This window comes from Phascolarctos cinereus, unplaced genomic scaffold, assembly GCF_003287225.1.
Source record: "Phascolarctos cinereus isolate Bilbo 61053 unplaced genomic scaffold, phaCin_HiC Scaffold_4;HRSCAF=312, whole genome shotgun sequence".
Classification (NCBI taxonomy): domain Eukaryota; kingdom Metazoa; phylum Chordata; class Mammalia; order Diprotodontia; family Phascolarctidae; genus Phascolarctos; species Phascolarctos cinereus.
In genome coordinates this window covers 571,645,365-571,661,310 of record NW_027555847.1, presented here as the reverse complement: position 1 = coordinate 571,661,310, position 15,946 = coordinate 571,645,365, and positions in this window count along the sequence as shown.

Here is a 15,946-nt window from a genome sequence, read left to right as displayed (position 1 = left end):
CCTTTTAGAGTTGCTTTTGTTCGTGTTATTGTGGACAGTGTGTTTTTATTATCCCAAATCTGCTTCACTGAGTATCAGTTCATTCTATTATTCCCAAGTTTCTCTGAATTTCTCATATTGTTTTATTGTAGTGCAATAGCATTCCATCATATTTTTACCACAATTTATTCAGTAATTTCCCAATCTATAAGCATTCACTTTGTTTCCAGTTTTTTGCTACTATAAAAATGATGATATGAATACATACAGTCAGGAAGTGAGTGCAGTTTCATCTTCTTTCCTTCGAAGTTTTGGCTTATCATTTCATTGATCAGAATTCTAAAGTCTTTCAGAGTTTTGTTTTGTTTTTTCTATAATGTTGTTATCATTGTGCAACAGTGACTACCCTATCCCCATTGCCTGAAGGCTAGGTCTGTTATATTTCTCCTCTCTCTCAGAGTTCTTTAATACCATTAATGAGGTTTGGGATGTCTAGTCTTTGTGCCAATGCCATTTTAGGTAATCTGGGCATGGTCAAAGCCTGGTTACAATTGTGTCAATTATTCTCCTAGTTCCGCTCACTTTGCTGTACATCAGTTCAGTAAAGATCTTCCTAGTTTCCTTTGAAATTTGTCCATTTCACTATTTCTTATGACACAACAATATTCTATTAAATTCATACAATAACTTGGTTTATCCATTTCCCAATGGGAGGATATAACCTTAGTTTTCAATTTTTAGCTACCATGATAAGAGCTATCAAATATTTTTATATATATAGATCCTTTTCTTCTTTCTTTGATTCATTGAGGGGTATAGGCCACATAATAACACAGGTAGGCCAAAGTATAAGCACAGTTTGGTAAAAGTTACATTGCTTTCCAGAATGGCTAGAAAAATTCACAGCTCTACCAACAATTCATCAGTGTACCCTTTTTCCCCTTAGACTCCCTAATGCTTATCATTTTTCTCTTATCATCTTTACCAGTACAATAGATGTGGGGTGGAACATCAAGGTTGTTTTTTATTTGTATTTTAGCCATTAGCGATTTAGAGCATTTGTTCATATAATTGTCTGTTAATATCCTTTGATTACATATGTTTATCTATGGGAATTATAAGTTTGAAACAGTTCTTTATGTATCTTGGAAATGAGATTTTTATCAAAGACAATTGTTGCAAAGCATTTTCCCAGCTAATTTTTTCTGTTCTAATTTTTCCTATATTAGAATTGTTTGTGTAAAAAAAAACTTTCGAATTTTATGTCTTGTATGATCTTTATCACTTGTTCAGTAACAAATACTTCCCCTGTTTATTGATTCAAAAGGCATCTTTTCCTGCTCCTTTAATTTGTTCATGATATGACTAGTTATGTCTATGGCATATATCCATTTGGAGCTCATCTTGCTGTATAGTATGAGGTGTAGGTCTAAGCCCAATTTCTGCCAGATTTTTGACCAGTTTTCCCAGAAGCATTTTGCCAAGTAGTAAGTCCTTTTCCCAGTTATTGGAGTCTTTGGATTTATTAAATATTGTGCTAATTATTTGCTTCTGCATGTTGTATACCTAATCTGTTCCACTTCTTGTTTTTAAATTATTAACAAATTGTTTTAATGATTAATGTTTTGTATACAGTTTGAGATCCCTTTCTTCCCATAGTTTTTCATTATTACCTTTCAGATTCGTGACTATTTGTTCTTCCTTATTAATGTTATTTTTCTAGTTCTATTAAATATTTTTTTGGGAGTTTAACTAGTATGGCACTAAGTAAATTGATTTCAGTAGTTGTATCATATTTTATTATGTTGGTTTTACCTACCCATGAGCAAATAATGTTTCTCCAATTATATGGGTCTGTCTTTATTCCTACAACCTACCCATGAGCAAATAATGTTTCTCCAATTATATGGGTCTGTCTTTATTCCTACAAAGAGTCTTTTAAAGTTAGATTCATATAGTTCCTGGGTGAATCTGGTAGATAACACTCCAAAGAATTTTATACCTTCTGTAGTTGTTTAGAATGGAATTTCTCTTTCCACTTTTTGGGTTTTGTTGTTTTGTTTTGTTTTTAATACAGAGATGCTTATGATTTATGAGGGTTTATCTTATACCCTGTAAGTTTGCTAAAGTTGTTATTTCAATTATTTTTCATTGACTCTCTAGACTATTCTAAATATACTAATTTGTAAAAAGCAATAATTTTGTTTTCTTTTCATCTATACTTGCTCCCTCAAACTTTGTTTTCTTGTCTTATTGCTATGGTTAATATTTGCAGTACTATGTTAAATAGTAGTAGTGATAATGAATATATTTACTTTACCTCTGATATTACTGAGGTAGATGGTACAGGGGATAGAATTCTAGGCCTGGAGTAAACAGACATGCATTCAAATCTGGCCTCAGAAATTTACTTGGTTGTATGCCTCTATTGCTCAGTTGTGTCCAACTCTTCATGACCCTATTTGGGATTTTCTTGACAAAGATACTGGAATAGTTTGCCATTTCCTTCTCTAGTTTTTTTTACATAGAGCAACTGAAGTAAACAGGGTTAAGTGACTTGCCCAAGATCACACAGCTAGTTAATATGTGAGGTCAGATTTGAACTCCTGAAGGTGAATCTTCCTGGCTTTAGACCCCACACCCTATCCACTGTGCCATCTAGCTGCTGTGACCATGAGCAAGTTACTTAATCTCTGTGCCTCAATTTCCTCAACTGTAAAATGGGGATAATAATATCACCTACCTCCTAGAGTTGTTGTGAGGATCAAATGAGATAATGTTTGTAAAGTACTTAGTACAGTGTCTAGCACATTAATAAATTCTTGATTCCTTCCTCACTTATTGGAAAGGACTCTAACTTTTCTTCATTACATAATATTTGCTGTTGGATTTAGTATTAGATAATATCTGTCTTATTAAGGAAAGGTCCATTTATTCTTATGTAGAAAGGACTATTGGATTTTGTCAAAAGCATTTTTAGCATCATTTGTCATAATTTTTTAAATTAATTATTAACGTGGTTGATAATATTTGTAGTCTTCCTTATAGTTCTGTATTCCTGGAATAATCCAAACTCCTTATCACATATAGTCATTCTATTATATTATTGTAGCCTACTTGCTAATGTTTTATTTAATTTTTTTTAAAAATCAGAAATATTGGACAGTAGTTTTCTGTGTTGTCCCTCCATGGTAGAGGTATCATAACCTGTATTTGTATCATAGAAATAGATTGTAAGAGTGCCTTTCTTTCTTATTATTGAAAGCAGTTTAGGTAGGGTTAGAACTGATTGTTCTTTGAATGTTTGGAGAATTAGCTTGTGAATCCATTTAATCCTACAGTTGTTTGTTATTGTTTTTGAGAGTTAATTTATGGTTTATTCAATTTCTTTTTCTGATAATAGATTGTTTAAATAGCCTATACTTTTAAAATTCTATGTATTTTAAATATTTGCGAGTATTCATCTATTTCCTCTAAGTTATCAATTTTGATAGCATTGGATAATGCAGTTTCTAATAATTTCTTTGATTTATTCTTCAACTGTTTTGAGTTCATTTTTATTTTTTATGTGAACAGTTTGGTTTTCCTCTCTCCCTTTAAAATTTCAGGGTAACTAATTATTTACTTTGTCAGTTTAAAAAAAAGCTTCTAATTTTATTGCCGAATGATATAGTCATTTTCCTTTAACTTTTATTAATTTATTTCATTTTCATATTTTTACTTTGTCATTTAGTTGATTTTTGAATTGTTGTTCAAGTTATTATTTTTAAAATTTGTATGTCTGATTCATTGATTTGTTTTCTCTCTCTTTCGCTGATGAAAATGCTTAGACATACGCATTTTCCCTTCATTACTGCTTTAGCTATATTGCATAAGTTTTGCTATGTTGTCTCACTACTGCCATTTTCTTTGATGAACTTTTCTATTTCTCTAATTTGTTCTTTGACTTACCAGTTCTTTAGGATTGTTACTTGGTCTCTAATTAATTTTTGTTTCTTTTTTTAAAGATCCTTTATTGAATACAATTTTTCTTACATTCTGATAAATAAATAATATATAGTATTTCTGATTTTCATATTTTTTGGCTCGCTCTTTATGCTTCAATACGTAATCAGTTTTCATAAAGGTATATAAGACTTAGCATGCAAATTATTTTGTATTCCCATTCAGTAATCATCAGAGGTCTATAATATTTAACTTTTCTAAAATTCTATTTGGGATTGGTTTATGAGGACTAGTCCTTAAGACATGTGCACATATTCTCTCCCTGCTTTCAGTCTTTAGAGCATGCTGAGGTATTCTTTGACTTCAAATGTAACCATGAGAAAACTTTGGTCAGACCTCTTCTAGCCATGAGTGACTGAAGAGTTGGCAACATGTAATGATGGAATGTCTTCTAATTGGATATAGAGCCCGAAGAACTAATGATTTAAGAGTTTTTGAACTGGAACTGAATGTGCACACAAGAGATTTGTCCCTCCTATCTCTCAATCTCTTTCCTTCCTGAAAGAGAAAGGAGGAACAGCTAACTGTATTCCTGCACCTTGCTGTCATGTGTCTGTGAGAACATGGCACCTTAGTCTCTTTGTGTTCTTTCCTGATCTTAAGTGAGTCATTATTCTGAGAAAGGAGTGACCAGTTAACTATGTGAATTTGGGAGATCCTGAAATGCTAGCAGAGGTCCCAGAGTTAGCAGCAGAAACTGGGACTGGTAGCAGTATTCATCAGAGTCAGGGGGTGACAGAGTAGTCACATTGAGATAGATGTGCCAGGGCAACAGGCGATGCAAAGTCTGGAGAAATTTTAGGGTGGCGGCTGAGTGACTTAGCTCAGTAGTAGCTGAGTCTGTCAAGAAGCCAGCAGAGCAACTGAGTGGAGGCTGTTTTCCCTTTTCTGGAACTATGGAAGAAGGAAAGTAACAGCAGCAACAGAGCAGTAGCATAGTCTCAGAGAGTATCTGTCTGATCCAACAACAGATGACTCAATGACCAGAGATCTAAACATAAGGGGAAATTTCACGAATACTCCATGAAGGAAGAAAAGGACTTCCAGGAACTGGAGTGTGGAGGTACCCCTTAGCTACACATGTTCTCTACGTATGTGTCTCATTTCCATTGTACTTTAAGTAGGAGTCCACTCTCCCAGAAATTTCTTGTGAGCAAAGGGAAGAATATGCCTTCAGTTTGGTGTTGGGTATATTTACACCAACAGTTTTTGGTATACACATGGATTATTTGTGCCTGACCTGTGGTAAAACATTCTGAGTTCATATTGGTCTGATCAGCCATAATCAGACACACTGTAATTTGACTCTGTCATAGTGATGTCATTTTGGGCCTCTTTGAGAACCAATCAACCAGGCAATCTTGCTATACCTTCTCAGTAAATCCCTTCTGTAAGAAGTCTGGATGACATGATTGTTCATTGACAGTACCCATGTAGGAACTTCTGTGACAAGCCCTTCACAATTACCTCTAAAACATTGAGGTTAGTAATCAAGCAGTCTCTGGAGATCCCAACCTATGAGTATAAGTACAAGGTGTGGGAGAGGTTAGCCCAGATCAGGTGTTACATATGTTTTTAGAGGCAAATTATTTTTCTTCTGATGACTGCTTTAAGCTATATCCACAAAATTCTAGTATGTTGTGTTATGATTTTCATTCTCTTTAAAATAGTTACTTATTGATTCTATCTTTTATTCTTTGATCCACTCATTATTCAAGATGTAATTTCTTATCTGTCACTCTTGCTTACATTCCTTGTTTACTATTTTTATAGTGTTATGATCTGTAAAGGATGTGTTTAATATTTCTGCCTTTTTACATTTATTTATGATTTCCTTGTGTTCTAATACATAATCTACCTTTATAAAAGTACAATTGGGCAGATAAAAAATGCATTCTTCAATATTCCTGTTCAAAAGATGCTATATCTTTCCAGTTTAATTTTTTCAACCGTCTATTAAGCTCTATTTTTTTCCTTTTGTTATTTTTCTGTTATGTTTATCAAGTTCTGAAAGAAAACTATAAAAGTACCCTACAATTACTGTTATTGTCTTTTTGTACCTCTTTTAATTTTAATTTTTATACTTCTTTTAATTTTTTCTTTCAGAACATAAATTCTGTGTCATTTTGTGTGTATATATTTAATGATATTTTTATGGTTTACTTTTCCTTTTAAAATAAAGTAGTTTATCTCTTTATTTTTCTTGATATTATGGATTTTTTTTGGTTACCTAGACTGAAATCATGTTTGCAATCTCCATTTTTTTAATCTTCTCATGCACAGTAAATTTTGTTCCATTCCCTAATTTTCACACTGTACTTGTCTTTACTTTTGAAATGTGTTTCTTTTGCAAATTGATGGGTTTTGTTCTTTATCCATTCTGCCATTCACTTTTGTTTTATTGAGGAGTTTGGCTATTCATATTTCTAATTTTAATAATGAGGTATGTTCTTTTCACCAATTAATTCTTTTGTATTGATTTTCCCCTCCCTCTTTTCATATAAATTAGTACTTGGTTCCTTCAAATAGTTTTGCTCACATTTATTTTATCCCAGTCTCCTTTGACAGACATGTCCCTGCCCTCCTCCCAATTTCCTTACCTTACCCCAACTTTCTCAAATTTACTCAATTGTTATTCCCTATTTCTTTTCCTTATCCCCACCCCATTTGGCCTTTCCTTTTCCAGACCAGATGTCTAAGAATGCAGTTCCAGTTTCCTCTTGCCCATTCCTCCTGAACAAGGCTTGTTATGAAGCCACTTTACTCCTCCAATGCCATCCATCCTAGGGCTGGACCTGACCACAAATCCCCCTTAAATCCTTCCATACAGTTTGCTCTGTTTCTCTCACATACTTATTTCAGAGAAATCAAGAGACAGAAGAAACCAATTTCTTCCTGTCTTGAATTTAAGCCAAGTACTAGTGAATTTCTGGCTCCACATTATTTCTTCTTCCCCACTGATGTAATTACCCTCTGTTTTTTCCCATCCTCCTCACCAAAGAATAATGATTCACTGATGAAGAAATATAGGTTTAGTTGACAGAACTTTCATTAATTTTTTTCTTGGGACCCAATATAGTATGTGTTTACTGTAGCTTTTATGATAATTGTTGTGGAAAGGGATATGTGGAAACATTTAGAATTTCCTGAATTATCCTGTATAGTTAACATTAGATTATTAATTAACATTAATTAATTATTAATATTAGTTAATATTGGGGATTGAGTCCATCATTGTGTCCTGGGTTAGAGATGAAGGTTATTTCTTCCCTGCTAATGGAAAAGGGCAGCTAGGTGGTGCAGTGGATAGAGTGCTGGCCTAGAGTCAGGAAGACGCATCTTCATGAGTTCTAATCTGGCCTGAGACACTTACTAGCTATGTGACCTTGGGCAAGTCACTTAACCCTGTTTGCCATAGTTTCTCATCTGTAAAATGATCTGGAGAAGGAAATGGCAAACCACTTCAGTATCTTTAAAAAAAAAAACCCTAAACGGGTTCACGAAGAGTTGGATACAATGGAAATGACTGAATAACAATAAAAATAATGGAAAAGGAGTTGGAATATTTTGATATTTGAACTTCCTTATAATAAGCCTTTATGCCTAGTGAAGAAGAGTACCTGATGATTTACAGTATCTTTTCAGGAGCTAAATAAAAGCTGTTATACCAACTCCTGACCTTGTTATTATGGTGGGTTAGGTAGCTCAGGCACTAGGCAGATGGTGAGAAAGCTTTGAGGGAAGGGGTAGACAAGATTTTTGTTTATACTGATTCCTAGATGGTGTTTATGAGTCTGGCTGAGTTGTTTCGGACCTAGAAAGACAATAACTAGACAATTGAAAGATCTCTTTTTTGGGGTCAGGACCAATGAATGAATTTTACTGATGCTTTCCATCATATACAATTCATTTTAAGGCATGTTAATGCTCATCAGAGACATTATATTCCCTCTGCTGAACTGCATAATCAGGTTGATGCCTTTATGAGAATAGTAAAGATTAGGGACTAAGTCCATCAGCAGCAGGAATGTGGTATTTATGATGCTATGTTATGGTGGGCACAGGACCAAGTGATCCCCTTTACTAAGTATGATGTAACTACTTCTTTTCAACAACATTTGTGTCAATTCAACAACAATTGTGTCACCCATTTTTGAAAAGCCAGCCTGGTATGAACCCATGATGTTCTCAATCTGCCTCTGATTGGCAAATTTATTATCCTGGACTTCTTCCACCATCTTAAGGCAAGAAGTTTGCCTTTACTAAAGCTGATACTTATTCAGGAAATGCTTTTAGAGGACCAGTTAAGTCCACCACTGTGGGAGCTCCAGTCAAAGCACTTACAGAAGATATCCTTCGTTATGTACCCCTCTGTGCCATTTCTTCTGATCAGAACCCCTGTTAGGCTTGTTATAGACACATTCATTAAGTTTTCCTTCTTCTGTACCATCTTCAGGCAGCTAGTATCATTGAATATCGGAATGAACAGCTTCCTCATCATATATCTTATTAGAGGGAGCTAAATGGCACAGTGGGTAGATCACTAGTGCTGGAGTCAGGAAAACCTGAGCTCAAATCTGGGTGCAGACCCTGTGTAACCCTGGGTAAATTCTTCAAAACTTCTGTTTGGGGGCAGATAGATGGTGCAGTGGATAGAGCACTTGCCCTGGATTCAGGAGGACCTGCATTCAAAACCAGCCTCAGACATATAATGCTTACTAGCTGTGTGACCCTGAGCAAGTCACCTAACCCCATTGCCTAGCTAAAATGAAAAAAAAAACAAACAAAAAAACTTCTGTTTGCCTCAGTTTCCTCAACTGTAAAATAGGGGTAATAACAGCACCTACCTCCCAGGTTTTTTTGTGAGGATCAAATGAGATAATATTTGTTAAGCACAGCTTAGTACCTGGAACACACAGCAAGTGTTTAATAAATGTTTATTTCTTCCTCCTCTTTCCTTCCTGATTATTGGGGTTGGGTGTTCCATCTCTCAGAAATCATATCTTTGAACTATGGATGTCAAATTGCTATCACTTATTTTTACCTTCTGTTGAGTTTTGTTTCATCTTTCTGATGGTTCCTCCTATTGATTTTAATTTTTACTTAAAACTTCATTAATGTGAAAATATGTTTAATAGGAATGTAAATGTAAAGCCTATGTCAGATTATGCACCGTCTTGGGGAGGGTGGTGGGGAGGAAGGGGGAGAAAAACTTTCAACTCAAAAGCATATGGAAGTGATTGTTGATAAATCAAAATAAATTAATAAAATTTTTTTAAAAGGTAAAAAAAAATCATGTCTTTGGTAAATCAGGGCTACCACAAGAAGTGGGGGTGGGGGTAGGGAGGAAAGGGGGGAGGTAGAGCTCTCCTCTTCACTAGTTTCTTGGAGTTGATCTTCAGGAGGATAAATCTGCAAAGGATAGACTACTTTAGAACTGGGGTTCCTTATTACTGGAGCTCTCACTAGCTTGTGACCCCCAAACCTAACCCCATTCAGGGGACTGGCTGGGTAGATAATTTCAGGTCCATTTACAGTAGCTCAAGCTGGTTTCCCTAGCCAAGCTCCTCTCTCATATGCCAGTCTTTTCATTCAGTTCTGGACTGGACATAGGAACTTTTTTTTTCCTTCTATTTTCTTTGTCATTAATCTTTTAACTTGCTAGGGTTCCCATGGGAGAGGTGGGCTTCTATGTACTTTTAGGTCACCACCTTAGCCAAAAGTCCACCAAGACATTTTTAAAAGTATGAAAACTGCTATTAACTTTAGCATAGTAGATAGAGTCTTGCCACTGGACCCAGATGGCTCCAGAGAAGAAAGTGAGGCTGGTGACTTTGTATATCCCGCTCTCACTTAAATCCAATTCACTTGCATGTCATGATATCACCTTCCTAATGTCATGGTCCTCTTTCAGAATGAAGGACAAACAACAACAACAAGAAATGAATGGATAGATGGCTAGAGTAGGAATCAGGAAAACCTGGTTTAAATCCTGCCACTCATATTTACAGATTGTGTGACTTAAACAACTCACAACTTTTCTGAGCTTTAGTTTTCTCTTTTGTAAGGGGAGGATATTTATTTCTGTAGTAACTATCCCCACCAAGTTGTAAGTCTCAAATAAAGGAAACTATACCAAGTGCGTGGCAAATCTTAAGAATGCAAAGAGCTCTGAACTTGCAGTCACCAGAACTGAATTCAAACCCCATTTCTGCCACTTGTTATTATGCATTGCTTCTTCCCTTGCCTGGTTTCCCCTCACTCCTTCCACCCCCAACCCCACCCCCTTCAATGCTTTATTGATTCATTCTTTCATCTTTTTTTTTGGTTCAGTCATTTCAGTCATGTCTGACTCTTCTTGACCCTATTTTGGGGTTTTCTTGGCAAAAATTCTGAAATGATTTGCCATTTTCTTCTCTAGCTCATTTTACAGATGAAGAAACCAAGGCAAGCAGGGGTAAGTGACTTGCTTAGGCTCACATAACTAGTAAATGTCTGAGGTCAGATTTGAACTCAGGAAGATGAGTTTTCCTGATTTCAAACCCAGTGCTCTATCCCAGTACACCACCTAGCTGCCTTTATTTTTTATATTGTCAATTCTGTTTCTCCCTACTCTACACTACCTACCCCTTCAATCTTGCAAAAAGTGACCTTGGGTCATTCATTTAACTTCTATACTTGTTATTAGTTTGTTCTAGGCTTACTAGGTCAATTGTATTCAAATAGAAATGTGTTTTAAGAAAGAGAAATATTAGGAACCTGGTCCTTTGTATTGGAGGCTAACCTAGCTGGTTGTGATTTCTAGTCTCATGTGCTGGAGCACTGAGAAAGACTTATGTATGACTTAAAGAACTCTCTTCATCGGGCACAGGGCTGTACCTTGCCCTTTGTTGGACTGTGCTCCCAGTGCTTCAGGATCTTGTGACCACTGATTCTGTCATAGTCTAATGAAGAGGAAATGGTTCAGAAGGCTCTGTCAACAGTGCAGCTAATGCTGACCTCATGACACAGATTCATCCCTGCTAATTCTCTGGTATTCTCTGTGCCTTAGACTTTGGATGATTGAACTGAATATCTGGGCACACAAGAATCACCCAAGGAACCCAGATAGCACAAGGAAAACACACTTTCAGATATACAGGGAAAGACACTGAACCTCATAGTCTCACCCCTTCTAGTGAAGCAAGGTTTCTCTCTCTCTCTCTCTCTCTCTCTCTCTCTCTCTCTCTCTCCTCTCTCTCTCTCTCTCTCTCTCTCCCCCCTCTCCCTCCCTCTGTCTTTCAACACTGTGAAGTTATAATCTAACAACAAACATCAGGAAGACATCAGATACTGGCAGGGACAATTTTGTTTCTCTCATTTTTTTTTATTCTGGCTTCAGGCAAGCCCCAATATGGAAGAGAAGTGGGTATACTGTTCAAAGCTATTGGTCCCAGTTGCTGCCTTATCACCCCAACAGTTCATCTGCCCTGCTTTCCATGTTGTGCTAACACAGAAAAAAATAATAAACAGAAGGGGGCACAGGAAGGGAAATGTTACACCACAAGGATATGCCCATGTGTCGCCTGGAAAGTGAGATAAAAGACCTTGTAAAATGGAGCCAAGCAAAAGCTCTGGTTTTTTTCCCCTTCCTCTTTAAATCCTGAAAAATGTTTATTCTCAGTAGGTCTCTGGGGAGTTTTGCATGGATGGGATAGCAGAAATAGTTATAATATGCATAGAACTATAAGAGGAAGAGACTACTCCTCCTTCCTTCCATCAATATCACGGGATGGTTGAACTGTCAATCACTGTCAGGCCAGTTAGTAGTGGGGTAAATTGGTTGCTTGTCCCCATGGCAAGGCCTGATGTTGAGTGATAGCTCAGCCAATTAGTGAGAGATGATGCAGGAACACTGGAAGATGATTGATGAGTCTTCCTCTTTCTCTCTTTTATTTTTCACTTATTGAACGTAAGAAGAAATTTAGGACTGGACATTCTCAAATGGGGGAAATCCACCAAATGCCCCAGTGAGTGGCCATGGCTATCTGATAATATTTGTGATTTAATAATGCAGACGTTGCCATGTTCAGTTGGGCAGTTGAGTTGTGAAAGAAGGAAGTCAAGTAGCTGATGCCAACTGTCCCCCGCCTGCAGGTAGCACGTGAAAAGCAAGGAGATAATACAAAGTAAAAGAAGTAGAATCAGAAGAAAAGCATGCCAAAACTACAATATAAGTGAAAATACTAATAAAAGGAAGTCAGATTCTGAAGAAATGAAAGATTGATAATGGTCCAAAAAATAAAACCAGCATAGTTTATGTTTCATAAATATAGTTTATGATAAACATAGTTTATCAGGAAATATAATTCCCTTTTCTCAAAAGAGATGTAGGAGACTGAGAGGACAGAATGTTGGGGACATTGTATGTGATATTGTTTTCATATAACTTTTTTCTTTTGTTACAAGGGAAGGTGGGGATAGGACAAGGGAATATATTCAGAAATGACTATGAGATAAAAACAAAATGCACCAGCAAAATTTGTTCTAAATAAATAAATAAATTGGAACCTAGGTGGTTTGGCACAGTGCCTCACAGATGGTATTAGCTATTATCATCATCATCATCATCACCATCATCATCTAGATAAACAAGCAAAGAAATAAATACATTAAATGAATAAATAAATAGAAAGCAAGGAGAGTTCAGGCCTCTGGTCAGCATTCCTAAATTGGTCTTTACCATGGCCATAAAATGGATTATGCTGGAAGAGTAAGAGAGACATGTGAAAGGCTTTTTATTACAGAGCAGTGTGGTTGTAGGGAGTTTAGCTATCTGCATGGCTTTAACTGTGTGCTTAGGTTTGTATTCTTTTGTTTTGTATGTGCCCTTGGGAAAATCTTGGGCCCTGGACAAATCATCCTGAGACAGAGTAAACCAAAGCATCGGATGATGGTGACTGCAGTGACATCTGCTTCATTGACTAACAATTATAGCCACTGCTGAATTCAGGTAGCTGGGGTACTACACCTACTCCCAATGGCCTAAGAGACCCATTTGCTCTGGATCTACATGTTCAGTCTAGACCCAATTCAGTCCTTTTGGGGGAAGGAGGCTTACTTCTAAGGAGAGAGGTTAGGGTTCCTTAGTCTCATTATACCCTTTCTCTGGCTCCTCAGAGAACAATTACTTTAAGCTTAGGTTTGGGTTCATATCTAGAGTTTCTCCCAAGGGCAAACTAGAAAGGTACTCAATAGGTGATATGAATCAATAATGGGCAAGGTATTTATTTCTTACACACAAAAGAAATGCTGAACACAAACTACTCAAGGGAACATTGACAAAAGTCCTTATGACCCTGTTTGGTGACCTCATTTATAACTGAAGTTTACATTTCCTCAGGAGGTTGATATTTAAACATCAGAAGTAAAGTATTTGTGGGATTGCTAATTAGGCAATATTGCATTTCATCTCAGCTCTGCCGTCTCCTCTCAAAGTCTCTGTCTACTGGGGTTCTGGGCTGAGCCTGACTCAGGTCAGGTTTCTGGTGGTTTAGTTCTGATATTAGAATGAAATGAGATACTTGTAGTGAATTCAGCAGTTGGCAAGAAGAGATGCACTTCGCCGTGGCAGGAGAAGGATACTCCACAATGATAGGCATTGAGAAAATTTTGAGTTGATCCAGCTCAGCAAAGGTCCCTTGCTTGAATTACCCATTCTAATTCACCAGCAAAGCAACAGAGCCCACTTGGAGCAACTTGTGGCTGTTTGCCCCCAGGTGACCAGGAAGTGTTGTCTGCAGCCTAAACCAACCCAGTCTTGAGGATGGTCTCAGTACCTCTTAAAGAAAAATTCTACTAGCTTGCATGAAGGCTGGATTATTTAGGACATTACTCCTTCCACAACTGTCTAGCTGGCTTTGGGCTTGGGCTTTTCAGGTTGTTAGCTGTCATGGAGTCAGATGTAGAAACTTCTTTCATCATCCGTCACCTCCACCAAATGGACCTGGGACTTGTGGATCTCTCCAACATACAAGGTCAGTTTCAAGCTTGGATACTTCTGTCTCAAGATTGACATTCAGGTATGTACTCAGGAAAGAAAATGCAAATGGTAAAAGGTATCTAAGGTCCCAGAATCAAGCTTACCTCTTGAGTACCCATGGGCAGCTACATGGTGAGGTAGATAGAGTGCTGGGCCTGGAGTCAGAAGGACTCATTTTCCTGAGTTCAGATCTGGCCTTAAACACTAATTAGCTGTGTGACCCTGGGCAAATCATTTAACCAGTTTGCCTCAGTTTCTTCATCTGTAGAATGAGCTGGAGAAGAACATGGCAAATGACTTTACCAAAATAAAAACCCCAAATGGGGTCATGAAGTGTCAGATATAGCTAAAACGATTGAACAACAACACAAGTTGAGTGTTACTGCTCTGGATTTCCTGTAGGAGCCATAACCATGAGGCTGTGGTGGAGAAAGGACACTATCAGCTAGTAATTGGGGGTTGAAAGAGTATTCCCGTGCTTGGTAGCAGAGACGAGGGAAGAGTGACTGAAGGGGAGAATCATTCTCTCTAAAGGTCTACCGAGTCATCAGCTCTTTCTGTTCAAGGGTCAATGAACAGATTCTGCATCATCTCAAAGTGTAGGAGTCCTTCAGCATTGAGCACACCATGCTGGAGGCAGAAAAAGCGGCTTTGCCTCTGTCCTGTTCTCTCTTTCCTTTTCTGTTGGATGAACCTATGTTAATGGTCATAAGACTTGGAGAAATGGACTACAAATGTGGGGTAAGGTACTGCTATGAAAAAGAAATACATTTGAACCATGCAGGATTCCTAAGCAGTCAGGCTACAATAGTCTATACCATTGGTGTCAGAGTCAAATAGAAATGGGACCACTGAATCATACATAAGGATCCCAGCAGGCTGCATATTGACTCAGATAACCACATATCAACATTATCTACGTTCTATTATATTTTTATTTATTTTGGTGAATATTTCCTGTTGTATTTTAACCTGGCTCTTGCTTACCTGGGAGTGTTGCTGGCAGTGTGTTTGAAACCTATAGTCTACATTATCACTTTCTGGAGGTCAATATTCAAGGGCATAGACATATAAAGAGACTTGCAGATCAATTTGCACATTGATGATAGTTATGCACCTGCATAAGATGAAGTAACTTATTTTTGAGTAGCTAGGTGGCACACTGGATAGAATGGTGCACCTGGCATCAGGAAGACTTGAGTTCAAAACCAGCCTCTGTCACTTACCAACTGTGTGATTCTCTCAGCCTGTTTCCTGAACTGTAAAATTGGGATAATAATAGCATTTACCTTCCAGTGCTGTTGTGAGGATAAAATAAGATACATATAAAATGATTTGCAAATCTTAAAACACTACATAAATACTAGCTCTTACTGGGTAATTTTAAAGATAAAATTTTATCATTGATACACTTATGATTTCATTAATTTTTTTGTTGCCTCTATTTCTTTTTTTTTAAAAAAAATAATCTTGTTATTTATATTACTTTCATGTCTGAATATACCTCTCTTCTTTCCCTTCCCAGTGGCTAATATCATGCAACAAAAAACAAACAAAAAAATAAAGCAGTTCAGTAAAACCAACCAACACGTCAACTTTTGTTGGTGGTGGTGGTGGTGGTGGTGGTGGTGAGTCAGATCCTATATGGAGTTTTCTTGGCAAAGATACTGGGGTACTTTGCCATTTTCTTCTTCAGCTCATTTCAAAGATGAGAAAACTGAGACAAATGGGATTGATTAAGTGACTTGCTCAGGGTCACATAGTTAGTAAGCATCTGAGGCCAGACTTGAACTCAGGAAGAGGAGTTTTCCTGACTTCAGGCTCAGCACTCTATTCATTGCCTCCAAACATATCAACTACCCCAAACAATATATGCAATATTACAGATCTATGGTCCCCTACCTCTACAAAAAAGGGAGGAAGGAACATTTTTTCATCTCT